This window comes from Sinohyriopsis cumingii, chromosome 1, assembly GCF_028554795.1.
Source record: "Sinohyriopsis cumingii isolate HCF-2022 chromosome 1, ASM2855479v2, whole genome shotgun sequence".
NCBI classification, from domain to species: domain Eukaryota; kingdom Metazoa; phylum Mollusca; class Bivalvia; order Unionida; family Unionidae; genus Sinohyriopsis; species Sinohyriopsis cumingii.
In genome coordinates, this window is record NC_142961.1 from 109,223,742 (window position 1) to 109,241,556 (window position 17,815).

At 36.2% G+C, this 17,815-nt stretch overlaps 1 protein-coding gene and 1 long non-coding RNA gene across 25 annotated transcripts in view; one reads left to right on the top strand and one right to left on the bottom strand.

The window, feature by feature from the left end:
- Positions 1-17,815, top strand: part of LOC149807575 (single-stranded DNA-binding protein 2-like) — a 202,057-nt gene that overhangs the window by 60,173 nt on the left and 124,069 nt on the right. The gene's annotated exons all lie outside the window — the stretch shown is intronic.
- Positions 14,078-17,815, bottom strand: part of LOC149807576 (uncharacterized) — a 62,082-nt gene continuing 58,344 nt past the window's right edge. For all 8 annotated transcript variants that reach the window (XR_016422972.1, XR_016422966.1, XR_016422965.1 and 5 more), the window contains one exon: positions 14,078-15,809. This is a non-coding gene — a long non-coding RNA (uncharacterized LOC149807576). The remainder of the gene's footprint in view (positions 15,810-17,815) is intronic.

Sequence of the window (17,815 nt, forward strand, 5' to 3'; positions counted from 1 at the left end):
AACCTTCAATATCATTAGGTTCTGTAACATGTACACACACACACGCACACTGGAGAAAATTTAAACTTTTAAATCTGCCATCAACAAACATGCTATCAAGAACAGTAATAATTTGCATTCTTTCACGAACACCATTTTAAAAATTCTGTTTTTAAGGGGGGGGGGAACAGTTAAAATTTTGTTTGCAGAGGCGTGGTGCCTGTTGGGCTTAGTGTGCTGGACTTGAGACCAGAGGATGCGGAATCGGATCCGACCACAGGATTAGACTAGGTCAAACAATGGCGAGTGTGCTACAAGGACTTGTTACAGAGAAAATTAAGAATATCCGTCAGTGGATAGAGGGGGAGGGTGGGTGGGTCCGACCCCGTAACGATCTAATGGATAGATGGCTGGCGGAGTGTGTGGTTGGAGAACCAGTAAAAATGTTAGGCTGGAAGCACCCACCGCCTGCACTCTTTCCATTGATGTATGCTCATATTTTTCATTGTAACGAGCCACTGTGGCATTTCCTTTGGCAAGGGACCTAACTCCAGTCGCCTCAGCACTAAGGTCTCACTGGAAAGTTTATCTGGTGAATTTTCTTCCGACAGTGACCTATTGCAGAAAAATGAGAATAATTTTTTACACTGAAGATACAAATAGAAACAAACTAATGATTTGTTTAGAAAGCATGCATGTGAGATTTTGACTGTGGCCATCAGGTTAATTCCTTTACAACTGGTGGCTTTTATACTGAACCAACACTGCCACCCCTCCTCTTTTTTTACATTCATTTTTTTTTACAGCAAAGAGCTATTTTGAATATTTTCCTTTGACAAGGGAGCTAAAAGAATCAGTAAATACATAAATATGTAAACCAAGTTGGCTGTTCATTTGCAGCCCAAGTTACGCATTTAATCTTTAGTGCTAGTCAAAGTGTGACAGGCAGTCACCTAGTCTGATAAATCAACCCCTCAAAACTGTGTTGATACTGATGGACGATATTGTGGGTCTGATGTCACCTGTTCATTAATTTTGCTGCATGCAAATGATTCTGGAAAAAACACACGTACACTTTACACACATGCTGATAATTGGTAACAGCCATATCAAGCGCGAAATTCAGAATGGCCACAGGACAGATGGTTGTGCTATTCAAGGTGGATTTACAAGTTATGAAACATATGATTTGCTCAGGAAATATAATCGACATGTCACCAAAAGAACCCTTCAGCCAACGGTGGATGCAGATAATTGCAGCTTATAATGAGTAGGTAATATCAGCCCCTCACCCGAAAATCAATATCATCACGGGTGTACGACCTTAAAAATTAGGGAGGTGTTAAAATACGAAGCTATCCAGTGAGACCTTAAGAACTGATATGCCAGTCGGATTAGAGAAATAGCTTCTGTTTCAAAACTTTGGGCAGTTCTGAATAAAACGCAACCTCAACATGTGTAAAATTCATAATCGTGTGTTTCCTATGATGTATGGCAGTTGTCAATGATTGAGAGCCATGACATAGAGCAACAGCTATGAGACACATTCATATTTTCATTTTACTTTGCACACTTAAACATGCAATTTCCTTATAACAAGTCAATGTCATCCTTTTTCATAGCTAATATATCCTGTAGTGTCAGTGCCTGGTGAAATCTTATAGCAAAAATAGTATTATTTATAAAATCTCAAAATGTAGTGAATAAAAGATGTAAAAGAAGCCATGCTGATTCTCATGTAAAATGGCTACAAAATGTGCATGCTAAGTACTTTACAAATAATGAACAATGCACAGCATATATATATATATATATATATATATATATATATATATATATATATATATATATATATATATAAACTGACCAGAATTCTTGCATTTGTTGTCTCATAATTAGTTTACAGATGATACAAAACTACAGCATTGAGGAAATCTGAACTAATTAACCATTGCCAGTCACATGACTACCCAAAATCTTAGAACCTACATGTTCATATCATCACATGTCCAATAGTTCTGTCATGCACTCCCCCATCCCAAATGTTGTACAATTTTTTATTTAAAATTTAAACGAAAAAAATGTCCAAAACAAAAATATAATGTATTTTCAAGCCCTACCTTTATTTTGTTTCCCTAAATCCTACCAGTATTAAAGTACCCCCCTTCCATTCATTTATTGGAACAAGTTTGATAGCTCTGCTCTCCAGATGTACTTGAGTGATTGGAGCCCCGAGTGGCCAAGTGGTCTAAATTGCTCACCGTTACAGATCACTGCCATTTCACCTCTGCATGGGTTCAGGTCTCGGATTCAGCCATTGTGGGTATGTGAGAAAGCTTGTCAGTAGCTTCTCATGGGTCGGTGGTTCTTTCAGGTTTTTTCCGGGTTCTTCCTCCACCATTTATACTAGCCGCCATGTATAGCCTATCTTGTGCTGAAAAATGGCATTAAACCCTAGAACAACAACAGCGTAAGTGATTGGTAAAAACTTTACACACACATTCATCCCATGGTCTAGTTTGTTCTCAACAAAAACTCGGCAGATCTGACTTACAGTATGGCCACCATGGCAGCCATTTTGAAAATCTTGTTATTGCTGTACCTCCAAAATGAAATGTTATATCAACATCCAATTTTTACTAGAGTGCTAATTATGATATCTTTGTGCTAATCTGATGACAAATATGGCAGTCGTTTTGAAATTCTGTTAGCTACTCATTCTAAATGTAACATTGCATCAGCATAGGATTTCACCTGAATGAAAGTTGTATTGATCTGGCATCCAATATGACCATTTTGCAACTACTCCAAAATAAATGGTCACATTGATGTATTGTTTTCACCAAAAGGCTTATCTAGTTGGTCCTAAGTGAATATGGCAGACCTGCCAGCCCTTACGATTTTGATTATGTATTACAGAAATTATCCTTAAAATACGGACTTTCAGAATAAAAACACAAATTATGGAAATATGACTTTTATAAAATCCGGATATTGTGCTTGTTCATGTTTAATTTGGATCTGGGTTTCATATTAGATTCAGTGGAATTGGTCATGGAACCAGACCAACTTTACCAGCATACTTCGGACTCGTTCTTTGTGATGTAAAACGTCTGCATGATGATGCTAATGCTTGCTTGCTTCTTTTTTGTAATGGTCTCGAACAAGAGAGCAGTCACGATAAAAGGAACAGTAAAGTTCTAATAGTACAGAAAAATAAAATGGAATATTCAGATTCTTGGGAGGAAAAAGCAGGTAGGGTAACTTTTATATTTAGTGAAATCGTGTTGATTTGAGTATGTTTATCGGAAAGATAACTGCATGCACCATGATTTCTTTTTTTTTTAAGGATTACGTCAGGTTGAGAGGTATCAAGAAGCCAATGAGCTCCATAGGGTCTGGCACTTCAGTTTGTGAAACTGTTCTGGAGGTGTGTGTGTGTGTGTGTATGTGATTTGGATTTTTAACATAGCTTTAACAATTTTTCAGTCATATTGCTACGATGTCTGCAGTGTGACAATTTATAGTGATGTCTAGCACTGCAGCATCATGTCACAGATATGTTGCATGATGTCCCACCCAGTCACATTATCATGACACCAGGCTGACCAGTCCTAACACTAACCTCTTGATGCTAAACGCCAAGCGAGGCAGCTGTTAATACCATTGTTATAAGTCTTTGGTATGACTCAGCCAGGGATCGAACCCACAACCTCCTGCATCCGAGGCGGACGTACTAACCACTAGGTCACCAGAGCGGTCAACTGGAGGTAATTAAGGTTAAAGTTGAGTTGAATGCGATGATTACCATCGGAACATCAGTCTTAAATCACACTTCTGGACTTAAATCATGTTTTCCAGCTTGACAATAGCAATACATGATATTTTGTGACACCTTAGCGAAAACTAGCCTAACTTAAAAACAACAAAAAATTGACTGTTGTCCAGAGAAGTTCTTGTTAGGGCTGACCAGTCTTGTATGGCTGTTGCAATGTAATTGAAAATTTTCCTGAATGGATTATCATATGGGCATGGTATTTTCATCTAAAGTGTTCTAATGGTGTCTTGCTTGTCCTAAATGAAAAATGTTGCCAGTATTACATTCATTATGGGTGACACAGCAGCTGATTTGAAAATCATGAAACTCAAGAATATCAGACCTGTCTTGAGCAGTTAAAACGAGGAAATGGTCTTGTCTCAAACTCCAAGAAATTCTTGTAGGTAGTAGAGTGTCAGCCCCCTCCAGGGACTCTTGTTTATATTGCTGTTTGCAAGTCTTTTTGTTTTCTTGTTAACTGGTTTGTAATGTGGCATACCTACCAGTTACACATACCATATTTACTCACTTATAACAAATTCCAACGGCAAACTGCACAGACCCAGATCTGCTGTCACATAAATGCTGGCAGATCATTTGTGTACAGTTTCTTAAGAGTAATCAGTAGAAGAAGAAAAAAAAAACTGTAAACAACATAGACCCTGATCAGCAGGCTCATTATGACCGCAGATCAGGATCTTTGTTGTTTGCAATTTGACTTGTAACAATATTCTAACAGTGGGCTCTAGTTAACAACTCCAAGGTACCTTGTGTGTAGTGTATAAGGGCAATACTTTTGTTGATTTGGATTTAGCATTTCTTGACTAACATCTGAAGGTGTGATGTTCTTTTGCTGAGGACTGTTGGTAACATGTCAACAAAATATAGGTCAATATGCAGAGGAAAACAATGAGGATTTACACTTGAATGATTTTCAGTTGTAAGATATTTCAGGTTTGAAATACCTTTGGTAGCTAATGATGTATACCAGCCAGTAATATCAACTGCATCTCTTTGGACAAGATGTTGAGAGGGTTAAACTATTTAGTCAGCATAGGTCATATATTGTATTGATTGGTTTGAAGAGCAGTTTGACAAGCACTGGATTTCCATTGTTGTCAATCTTTCTTTCATAGATGGTCCTCTGGTCTGAAATGTAAATACTTTTCATAATAAAAGTAACGAGGAGTTAGTTGACTTTTAGGTTTTCATTTTCATCGTCTGTCTGTCCATTAGCATACGTTTGGATCTGTCAGCTTAGGTCATACAAGGTGTTAGATTGTTTGATGAGAAGTATGACAAGCATCATTGACTTTCAGTATTGTCACTCTTTATTTTGAACAGAGTTGTCTGATCTTTGTTTCACGCAGAGGTGTCGGGCTGAAAAACATTTTCATGTTGTAAAAATACAATAATGTGTGGGTTTTTTGTTGTTGTTGTTGCTTTTTCTTTTAGCTCCATCCACGTTGCCAATCATTCATCTCATAGCATTAGTTTGCTAGCATTACCTCACCCCATGAAACTTTTATTGGTTGTATGTATCCCAAATCCTGGCCCCTGTGCAAACTTGTCAGTTAACATCCATTTTAAAGCAACATAATTGGCAGTGAAAACTTACAGGTATATAGTAGTGGAAAGTCAATAGTCTATGAAGTTGCAGTGGAAAGTCAGTATGTGAAGTTGCACTGGAAAGTCCGTAGTCTGTAAAGTTACAATGGAAAGCCAGTATGTGAAGTTGCACTGGAAAGTCAGTAGTCTGTGAAGTTGCAATGGAAAGTCAGTATGTGAAGTTGCACTGGAAAGTCAGTAGTCTGTGAAGTTGCAATGGAAAGCCAGTATGTGAAGTTGCACTGGAAAGTCAGTAGTCTGTGAAGTTGCAGTGGAAAGTCAATAGTTTGTGAAGTTGCAATGGATAGTCTTTCTTGGCTGATGGCAGCATACTTTCCAGATTTAAGTTACATTTTTTGTGGTTAAAATTTAATTCATTTTGAGGATGAATTGAAGCCAAATAGGGCTAAATTTATGCAAATACACAATTTATTATTTAATCATTTTACTCCTAAAAGAGAAATGATTCAGAAAAATAGAGAATTATAATAAATGTTGGTAGGCAATGAATGAACACTAAAATTTAATGAGAACAAGATCTGGAATGGAAAAATCCATGGTGCAGCTAATTTCAGGTGAATTAGATATTTTTTGTAAGTTGCTTGCAACACTGAACATGGTCACTTGGCAGCCATCCTGAAAAACCTGATACAACTTGATGTCAACTTGATGTGCGGTTGTTGCTACTCCTGAATGGAAAATTACATCCATGGAGTTTTAATCAGAGGACTTTTAAGGACAACTGGTTTTTCCTAAATGAAGATGCCACCTGGACATTGAAGTGACCATCTTGAAAATAATATTATGGCTACTCCACCCGAGTAGATGGTTATATTAACATTAACTTTGTACTACAGAACTCGTTACCATGTCCGGTTGGTCATAAACAAAAATGGTGCTGATCTGACATCCAATATGGCCACCACAGCATCCATCTTTACACTACAAGACTCATTACCATATCTGGTTGGTCATAAACAAAATGATGCTGATCTGACATCCAATATGGCCACCACAGCATCCATCTTTACACTACAAGACTCATTACCATATCTGGTTGGTCATAAACAAAATTATGTTGATTTGACATCCAATATGGCCACCACAGCATCCCTCTTTACACTACAAGACTCATTACCATATCTGGTTGGTCATAAACAAAAATGATATTGATCTGACATCCAATATGGCCACCACAGCAGCCATGTTTAAAATTTTGTTGATGCTGCATTTGAACGGAAAGTCTTATCAGCATGTGGTTTTGATGAGAAGACCCTCTGTGTTTTATTTTATAACAAATAAAAATTGTACTAATCAGATGTCAGCTTAAAAACCTTGTCTATGGTATTACATAAAATCATGCTGATCGGACATCAAATATGGCCACCAAGGCCTTTCAGCTTGATGAATTGAAAATCATACTGATGTTTGGCCATCTTAAAAATCTTGTTAATTCTACTCCAGAATTGGTCATATTGACCTAGGGTTTATCAAAAGTTTTTTTTTATATGTTGGTACTGAATGAAAATTTTGCAGAGCAGACATCCATTAGGCTGCCAGAATGAACATTGAAAATCTTGTCCCTGATTCATAGACTAGAAAGTATTATTCATTAATGGCTACCTTTGCATGCTGCTCACCAGTTATGGTCACCTTCAAATTTACAAGTTGCATCAGACAAATGCAGATTAAGTAATTATATTGGGATAGTTTTGCTAACTATGCAAGTTATGTACTTGCATGGGAAGTGCATAGCTAACTAAGCGGATTAAGAAATTATATAAGGAGTGCACTGATAACTATTGCATAACATTATTATGTTGAGTAATATTGACATGGTTTTTCTCAAATGAACAAAATCGGGTCATGTAGGCTTGGTTTACTTAAGTTTCTGAACCAATTACCATATTTAAATTGTGGTTCCAGTCTTGGATTTTAGTCAGTGACGGTGGGCCACCCATTGACACCATTCTACAAATGGTCTTGATTATTTTGGATATGCATCTTCAAGGTGTCATCACATGGTCACTAATGTGTGTCTGTGTATGTGTGTGAGAATGTAAAATACATGTTTCAGACATAATAATGCAAGCTTCCAAAATGGGGTATGGTGAAAAGAGTTGCATATTCCTTTACTCTCCGACTGAACAGATATTTAAATGGAGTTTAACTGTCATCCTCAAAATAGTCATTGAAAAAATGTGGTTTCTGTTAAGAGAAGTGTTGATGTGTCACCGTAATACTTTTCAGAATAGGATCAGGATAGAGAATATAACAGGTTTAACAACAATTTGAGATCACATTGGTATACACATGAAACTATATGGCATAAGGGAGGTAATTCTTAAACATTTACAATAGGTTTTACGGAGTTGATGTTCTTTTTCATTTGTAGCCATTTTGCTTTCTTACCATTTTTCATGTTGTTGTTACTTTCTTCATGGCAAAATCACATCAACAGTTAGCTGTTGCAGTTTGGAAGGGTAGGAGGAATGTTTTGCAACTTGCCAGGCCTCATTTTTGGGGTCACTGGCCATATGGTTAAGTGAGCTTGTGGTTTGGCCGAGTGTCCACCTTGCTTTGTCTGTAATTCATGTTTGCTTTATCAGCAATTAATATTTTCAAACGCTTTATTATTTTTTGTATAAAAAAATAACAGCAAAGGAAAAAAAACCCACTTGAGACTAATTTCAAACAAACCTTTCAGACTCAGTGTGTGTAGTTGGTTCAGGACTGTTGTAAGCATTGCTGGAATGTATTGGTAAAATATGCCTTGGTAACACTGGACAACAAATTTTTACAAAAGTCATGTTACTGAAATAAAATTAGTCAATTCTTATCAATTTTTATGTGCTGAACACGAATATGACAGTCAAATTGCAAAATTGGCTCTAGTTTTTTTGTAATCTGCAAGAAATTAATGTTTACATAACGAAATGCATTCCAATAGTAAAAGGTCAACTGTAATAGCCTACCTATAAAAAATCAAGTCATTGACTACATCTTAGATTTCTTCGCCTGTCTCTTGTACAGCTGTTCGGGAGCATCTCTGAGGAGTGTCCAGCAGTAGTCAGCCAGCATTGTAGTGGACCATTTTCCCTGGTATCTTTGTTCCATTGTTGCGATATCTTGATGAAAACGTTCGCCGTGTTCATCACTAACAATACCACAGTTGCTAGGAAAGAAATCCAAATGGGAATGAAGGAAGTGAATCTTTAGAGACATATTGCAGCCAAGTTTCTTATACTTCATCAACATGTCTTCTACTAGTTCCTTATAGTTTTCTGCCCTAACATTTCCGAGGAAGTTTGTAGAAACTAGGCGAAAAGCATTCCATGCTTGTTTCGCGTCACCTTCCAGCAAGTTGTTGAACCGGTCATCTTTGAAAAGCTCTCGAATCTGAGGACCCACAAAAACTCCCTCTTTAATCTTTGCTTCGCTGAGTCGAGGGAATTTTTCATGCAGGTATCGGAATGCTGGCAAAGTCCGGTCAATGGCTTTCACGAAGTTCTTCATCAAACCTAGTTTGATGTGAAGGGGTGGTAGCAAGATTTTCTGAGCCTCAACCAGAGCTGGGTGTTGGATATTCTTCTCTCCAATGGCTACATTCTGCCTGTGAGTCCATTCCTTCCTCATGTAGTGCATTTCCCTTGCTCGGCTATCCCACTCGCATAAGAAACACATGTATTTTGTATATCCTTGCTGCAGTCCCATTAAAAGGGCAACTACCTTCAAATCACCACAGAGGTGCCAGCTGTACTTGTTATACTCAATGGAATTCAGTAGCTGCCTTAAGTTATCGTATGTCTCTTTCATGTGGACAGCATACGCTACTGGAATAGATGGAAGAATGTTTCCATTGTGCAAAAGCACAGCCTTGAGACTCAGTTTCGAAGAGTCCACAAATAGTCTCCATTCTTGTGGGTCATGAGTGATTTTTAAAGCATTCATGAGGCCCTCAATATCGGAACAGAATATCAGATTACTTTCCTTTCTGAAGAAAGGCTCCAATTGCTGGTGGCGCTTTCGATATGCAGTAATTGTGACATCTTCTTCTAGAAGATTCCATTGTTGGAGTCTTAATCCTAGCAATTCTGCCTTGTTCTTTGATAAGTCCAAATCACGAATCAGGTCATTTAGTTCTTCCTGTGTTATTCTGTGTGGGGTTGATGATGCACCACAGTGAAAATCTGGATCACTGCATGCTGATGGACCAGGAGAAGAACAGGTCGACTCACCTTTGTCTTCGTCAGATGAATCAAGAGAATATTCTGCTGGAGGTTCTGGAATAGGAAGTCCCTCACCATGTGGAACTGGTCTCAATGCAGACGGAATGTTTGGGTAGACTATTCTCGACTTCTTTCGCTTCGTTATTCCGCCGGAAAGAGGAGGAACCAAGCAGAAGTAACAGTCATTTAGGTGGTTGCTTGGCTCTCTCCACACCATTGGGACTGCAAACGGCATTGATGACCTTTTGCAATTCAACCACTGTGAAAGCTGTGTTGTACATGTAGCACAGCATATATGCGGAGCCCAAGGCTTGTCTTGGTCACCAACCTTGCATCCGAAGTAAAGATGATATGCCTTCTTCACTTGAGAATTGATACTTTTCTTCTGGTTGGCAAATGTCACTTCCCCACAAATATAGCAAAAATTGTCCGCGGTATTAACACACTTTCGAGGCATTACTGTTCTTTATTGTACGTAAATGGATAAAATAATAAGTTTTATGTAACAGTAGCTTGAACTGTCTCGCACAACGTCTAAAATATTTTAAATGCTGAACCTATCTGATTGGGCTTTATATAGTACACTGCTTACGTCAGCTTCAGCAGCCGCCTGGCATTAGTATAATAGGCCTACACATGTATAGTACACTGCTGACGTCAACTTACTTCAGCAGCCGCATGGCATTAGTATTGCATTGCATCAGAAAATGATGCAATCAACTGTGGATGATGTGAGCATGATGGTATTATGCAATGTTACATCATTATTCCGGATGTTGCTGCAGTCCTACTGGAGAAATTTACACAGTGAAACATAGAAAATGAGGTATATGAATATCTTCAAAACGAGAGCCAATACAAATTTTTCACGGTTATATTCGTGTTCGGCACACCAAAATACTACAGATTAGGGCCTTTTCAAGTCAGTAATGATTTCACTGTTGACCAGTGTAACCTACTTTTCAGTATGAAAATATCTTTATGATGGTTTCAGAAATTATGATCATACTCTATATCTTGGGATAGAGACAACTTAGTTGTGGCATCAAAAGCACTTCATTGTGACCCACCTTTCAATATATATAGATGTTCTTATTTGTTGTTTTTATTATGTCAGTATAATTGCTCACGATAGTTCATCATGACCTGCTTCTTACAAAGATGAGATATCAATTTTATGCATCAGTTTATTCAAGATTTCAATTTTTATTAATAATATTCAATATTTTATTCCTGGCATCCATTTCAGTGCCTAGCAACATTAAGTCAGTATAATGGTGCAATTTTATCGTATGGCTTGTTTGGTCTGCTGTTGTTGTTGCATGCCCGGTTCAGACGGTGGACTCGAAGAATTTGCTTTTGGTGTGGATTTAAACTGATTGTTTTAAAGGTGAACCAATTAAACCTCTCACCTGTGTGCTCACACTTCACACCTCAGGAATTGTTACTTTACAATCTCTACCCACTACTCCAGTTTTATTGAATATTCTATATCATTTGGAAATCCCTTACATAAATTATAATAGTTCTTGACTTGTCCAGTTGTTGAAACTTTTATTGCACCAGATTATTAGTTTGATTGATTAATCATTGTTTTAACCACATACCAAGATAAGAAAAGTTATATTGTACTGAGGCAATTGGAGTATCATGCCCTATTCAGACACATACCATAACATTCACTCTAACTGGGTTGTTGCACTTCAATTATTTTCATGATGGCCCCAATATTATTGTGAAGTGACCTTGTGATGGCCCAAATGATGTTGTGATCTTGTAATTACCAAATTTATTTTTTAAATCATCACAAGGGCATGATTGCCCAGATGTTTTGAAGTGATCAGACATTAAACATAGATGCAGGTGAAATGTCGGGGTTTTATGGACTATGATATATAAACTCAGAGACCACTCTGGTGGCCTAAATGGTTAGAGCGTTCTCCTTGGATGATGGAGGTTGCGGGGTTCAAGCTTCACCGAGTCATACCAAAGACTTACAAAAATGGTACTAACAGCTCACTAGGCACTCATCCTTAAGAGGTCAGTGTTCGGACTGGTCGGCCTGGTATCAAGATAATATGACTGGCTGGGACTAGATGTTACATGTCTGCAGCATGATGCCCCAGTGCTAGACATAACTATGAATTACCACACTGCAGATATCATAGCAATATGACTGAATTCTTTTTAAAAAGCTATGTTAAAAATCCAAATCTCACACACACACACACACACACACACATGAAGACATTACTCAGATATTGTGTCTTAATTTATGTTTAGTTCCATCGTTTCTGTTATTTATATCTATATTGTAACTCTGGATACAATAATTTTTATTCATGGCTGTAAATTGTATTGATTATCTTGGTTAAGATTTTGCCTTTGTGACTATGGTCTGTTATATGAATTTAAAAGTGTAAAATTACATCTGATCCTTAAATAGATACTTATGTATATGTTGACAATTACTAATAATAATCCCAATAATAAGATGTGTTTATGACTTTGGTTTAATTTCTCATTGGCTGGTGGGGTTTGGACAGTTCTATATGAATTAAGTAACTTCCCATTGGATGGGCTAGGTATTTCAATATATTTATTGAGTAGTATGATTTCTCATGTGGGGGTATGTTTTGAAATATAGTCATAATAGAAGGTGTATATAAGGAGAGAACTGAGCAATTGGATTCATTACTATTTTGAAGTCATTCTTATTTCTTGTGCTCCTGTTGTAACATCAGGTCTCCAGACATGTTTTATGTTGTACTTAGATATTACATGAGAGAAAAAATATTTGTTTGAACTGTTCAGTGGAAATAGAATGTGCTTATTTTTTGGAATATAATATTATCTTGGAACTATTGTGAATTATTCAGAGGAATTCTGGACAACGCCATTTTAACAATGTCATTATTCTTGGTGGACCAGTACATTTCTGATTCTGAAGATTTTATGGAACTTTTCATTTTCTTTTGGACTTTAATATAACTGTTTCAGGCTTATTTTCGATTTACTTCATACCAATGTAAGTTCCTCTGACATTTTTATTTTTAATTGTGATCATGTTTTGTTAAGTTTCATAAAACTTCTTGGATTTGCTTCTTTCTGTTACTTCATGACCATGGTGTGTGTGATTTGGATTTTAAAAAATTTCAGTCGTATCGCTATGATGTCTGCAGTGTGGAAGTTTATAGTGATGTCGAGCACTGGGGCATCATGCTGCAGACATGTAGCATGATGTCCTACCCAGTCAAATTATTCCTGACACCAGGCTGACCAGTCCTAACACTAACCTCTTAATGCTGCGAGGCAGCTGTTAGTACCATTTTTGTAAATCTTTGGTATGACTTGGCCAGGGTTCGAACCCACGAACTTCTGCTTCTGAGGTGTATGCTTTAACCACATGGCCACCGGAGCGGTCTTTATCCATAGAGTATTAGATTTTAAAAAATTTAATTACATTTTTGACGTATACATTTTATGAATGGTTGCTTTGTGCTGAGAGACAATTTTTCATATTTTCATTTATTGTTACAGAACCAGTTTACAATTTTGAAAAATAGTTTATTTGGCAAGGCAAGTTCATATTTATGGCACAAATGTTATAAAAGTCATCACATCATCACAGAAGTAAAGTATTTGTTTTTGTGTGGTGTGCATTTTTAAACTTTGAAAGTCAACATCAGTAATAATTTTACAGGAAGGCTGATAACATGTAGCATAACAGCAATACAATTTGGCTGCTTATGTTAAACGAAGATAGTGTGTCATAATCATTTGCATTTAAACTTGTAATTGATGGAGGTCATTTTGTTGGTCACATAAATGAAACCTTGTGCGTCATTTAAATTTAAAATAAAAATAGGTTACTGTGGTTGTTATTTTCTTGCATTAACTTCAGACTTGCTGTATTAAGATCAGTTGAGATGCCTTTTGCTTTATATTCAGCATCATTGTACCTTAATTCTGAACTATTTTGCAGTTTATATAAAGTACGGTACTTACCCAATAATAACCCATCCAGGACTTTACTGGCTTTTGATAAACATATACTGAAGCATCTCAACGGAAGACAAGGTGTGTAGTTTTACAAACTTGGTTCAAGTTTACATTTGAGGCATCTGATTGGCTGAATTTGTACCATTGAGATATTGTCCAGTCTGGCCCAAGTTTCTCTAAGTAAAGTTTAATTCTGTATTTCTACTTTTAAGTTTCATTTAATCAGACAAGAAGATTATAGATTCAAGACAAGATCCAATCTGGTTCTGAAACCAGGTTGGTTTATAGACTTTGTTCAAGGAAGAACTTGAGCTCTATTTTAAATAATCTGGCCCAAGACCTTGTTACTGCTGTGTTATCAAGGCCTCATTCTTTCTTTTTTTGATCTCTAAGGATGAAGCTGAGTGTGATTGGATCTGGGGAAAACACTTAACACAGTTACGCAGATGAGATATTTATTTATAACATTGAATGAATCTGAAACTCGACTCGTGCACACAAAGTTTAGCAGTGGATATGTAACAAAATGATGTGTTCCAAAATGGATACGATCAAAGTGCGGATTTTCAACACATAATTATGATTAATTTATGGAATCTTGTCATCAGATACGATCAGTGCATAGAACAAGCAATGTTTTAGATTTCTCGGCAAGTATGATCAGGGTGTTAGTCTGCACAAGTGATTAATGTATGGATTACACTGTGTATTGGTCATCAAAGTATTTGTCATCAACAAGTATGATGCTTTGTTGGATTGATTGGCACATATTGTGACACTGATCTTTAAGTTCAACGCTATATCCATCATTATATATAAATATATATATATATATATATATATATATATATATATATATATATATATATATATATATATATATATATATATATATATATATATATATATATATTCTCCACATCTCCTGACAAATGGTATAGGAACAATCGAGAGTTGGTCTCACAGCTTGCTGAATAGGCACCCTCATTAACCTCCCTATTCCACAGACTTGTTGGTTTAAAACATTTGGACTTGCACGATGAGTATACCAGTATTATTCTTCGAAGGAATGTCGCCACTAACTACATTATCTGGGTACACAACTCCCTCACGTTGAACAACTCCCTATAGTAGAGACATGTTTAAGTGTGAATACATCACTTGTGCATGCACATGAATTGAATTCAATATATACAGAATTATTTCATGATAACAGTTGTGAGATTATTATAATAAGTAGATTTGTACATGAATCCGTGCTGAACAACAATAACTGCACTGGATGAGAAGAATTCTAACATTTGGAGTGTATTCTGTTATATAGGATGGCATTATGTGACCTAGTTAAGAATTTTTAGAATTTTTTTATAAATTCTTAAGGATTCACTATATTAAAGAATTTCATTACATAGAATGAACAGCAAGAAAGAATAGTGTTATCATTTTCACATGCCTCTAAAGCTGAAGATTGCTCGTGTGTAAAGTGGACAGCTTCTTGACAAGACTCCTCTATTGTGATGAAAATTTTGATTTATAAGTACTATCCTTTTGGTCAACTTGAAACAGAATGGGTTTCACATTGCCAGTACTTTGTGGATTTAGTAGTGTGAAGAGAAATCAGTATTGCTAAGTCACAGTGGTTGAACAAAGCCTATCAACATTTGAGTCCGTGATGCTAAGAAAAATGTTGTAAATGCCCTTCTGCCTCTCTCCCTCTCTCCACAGACACGCACACAACATGTGCATAAATAAATAATTCTGGAACAAGAGTATTTACATAATTCAGGCTTTTTCATGAATTCCAGATTAAAAAAGTTCTTATCATAGGAGAGTAAACCCTCGCTACTATGAATTCCATGATATAATGAATACCCACATTATAGAATCCAGTGACAGTGACCACTTGGACACATGAGTCATTACTACTTCTGGATTGTCCCATGATGATGTAGTAAAGCTGTCATGGCAACTAAACTTGCATACTTCAGCCTCAATTTAAAATTGGTTGAATTGTGGTTCAGTTTCTGTGGTGTATGATTGCTTTCTTGTTTTAACTTTAGTTCATCCTGGACTTCACTGTCACTAGGGTACGAGTTTTTGTTCATCTTTGTGGCCTGACTTTAGTGTTGATTTCACACCTGGCAAAATGTTGATGGCTGTTGTCAGCTGATAACCTGAAATACAATCATCGTGACATGTCAGTTCTTATAAGGTTCTGGCAGTAATAAATGATAATCAACTTCAAAGTGATCTAATTGTTTTTTTTTTAAAAATATATTTTAAACCCTGCAAAAACTTGTCTCAATTATTTAAGGTTAAAGGGAAAAAATATCAAAGAAAGGGTTTGACTAGAGAATCATAGTCAACTCCATGTAAAATCAATGGTGGTGGTGGTGTTTGTGTAAAAATCACTTTAAAAAATTTCCAATTAGTGTTGTCTTAGTTGAGGGATAACTGTATGTTTTTTTTTATTTTTCCATTCATCATTGAGGAAACTTTGGAACTGTGAAATGCTGCCTCTCCATCTTGCTTGGCTTGTGTGTTTTTTCCAACTTTTTGGAACTACTGTCATCGGAGATGTTCTCACTCCACAATACACTTTATATTACTTTGAAATTATGCCTTCATTATATTTTCATCAACAGAGAATTTTTGTACCATCTTGTCCTAATGGCTGGCTTCTTTTCTGTAACCCTTTTCAGGGCATTGTAATCCAGTTGCCCCAGTACTGAAATTACCTATATATATATATATATATATATATATATATATATATATATATATATATATATATATATATATATATACACGTACATGTATATATAGGTGTGCTGTTAAATAATTTCTTTTTATAAATCAAATAAGACATGTTCCTTAACGAAATAGTGTACATAAAACTAGCTTGGCAATTGTCCATAATTTTAAAAAAAATTTCTAATTTGTGGGTCTAATAACATACTTTTATGAATAATTCTGGTGTAGAAAATTATTTTTAAAAATGTTGAAAATCATGTAGCATGATTGACAGAAGCAAGTAGCTGACTAGAACAGGTAGAATGATGTCAGTAGTAACTCCATACCTTTAGTTACTTGGTTTTTAATGTCACTTTTAGCACTTTTATTGGTTGTATCATGCAGAGGAAATGGTGTTGAGTGCCTTTTTGAATGGTGTTAAGTGTCTTTACAAATGACACACTAAGGCAACCAACCCAGGCTTGCCTGAATATCGGTCCTTTGGAAATGTTTGTAGGTACAGCACAATTTTTAGAATGCTGACCCACATACTTCACCTACCTACCCCGATTTTCATGTTATGTTTTTGTATAGGGTTTATTTTTGGAAGGGGTGGGTTGGAGAAGGGACGGAGATGATGGGAGAAAAATGGTACTTTATTTTTCCATGTATTATAACTAGAATTGAGCTGCAAACAGCTTAAACAGAACTTGCGCTTTTTATTGCCCCAGCAGATTGGTGTCTGTGCTGTTTAAATCTGAAATAGATTTATATATTCATTGTTTGCCAACTCAATGTAAGATTATTTAGTGCTGAGGCCAATAGAGTAAAGGCTCTTTACAAAGGGCAGCTGGCTTGAACAGTTTGGACATCAAGGCCTAATTTGAGTATTTTGGACATTAAAGCCTACTTGGAGCAGTTCGGACATTAAGGCCTAATTAGAACAGTTTTGACATTAAGGCCTAATTAGAGCAGTTTGGATATTAAAGCCTAATTGGAGCAGTTCGGACATTAAGGCCTAATTAGAGCAGTTTGGACATTAAGGCTCAAGTACTCTAGTAAACCATGAAAGCATTAACATGTTGGAAATTCGAGTTCACCTGAAGGAACAAAAGTATTAAGTATTCTGTTAGGGAACTTGCTGTAGTTTAATTTTAGCATCGACTTTATATCTACCAACATTTATTATTAAAGTTTTTTTTCAAAAGAATAATTCATTGACTACATGACAAATTGTGTGACTACATAAATACATTCCCTTTTGTCATTATTTTCAACCAGTAAATTGCTTCTTTGTTGGTAAAGGTGTGCCTTCAACATTGCAGATATGTTACACTCATTGCCTTCAAAGTCTCTACATAACTTCACAGACTTTCACCAGCCTTAAATGTTTTAATTACTAAATATGTTATTTTAAAACGGATATTAATTGCTGTTATAGTTTTTG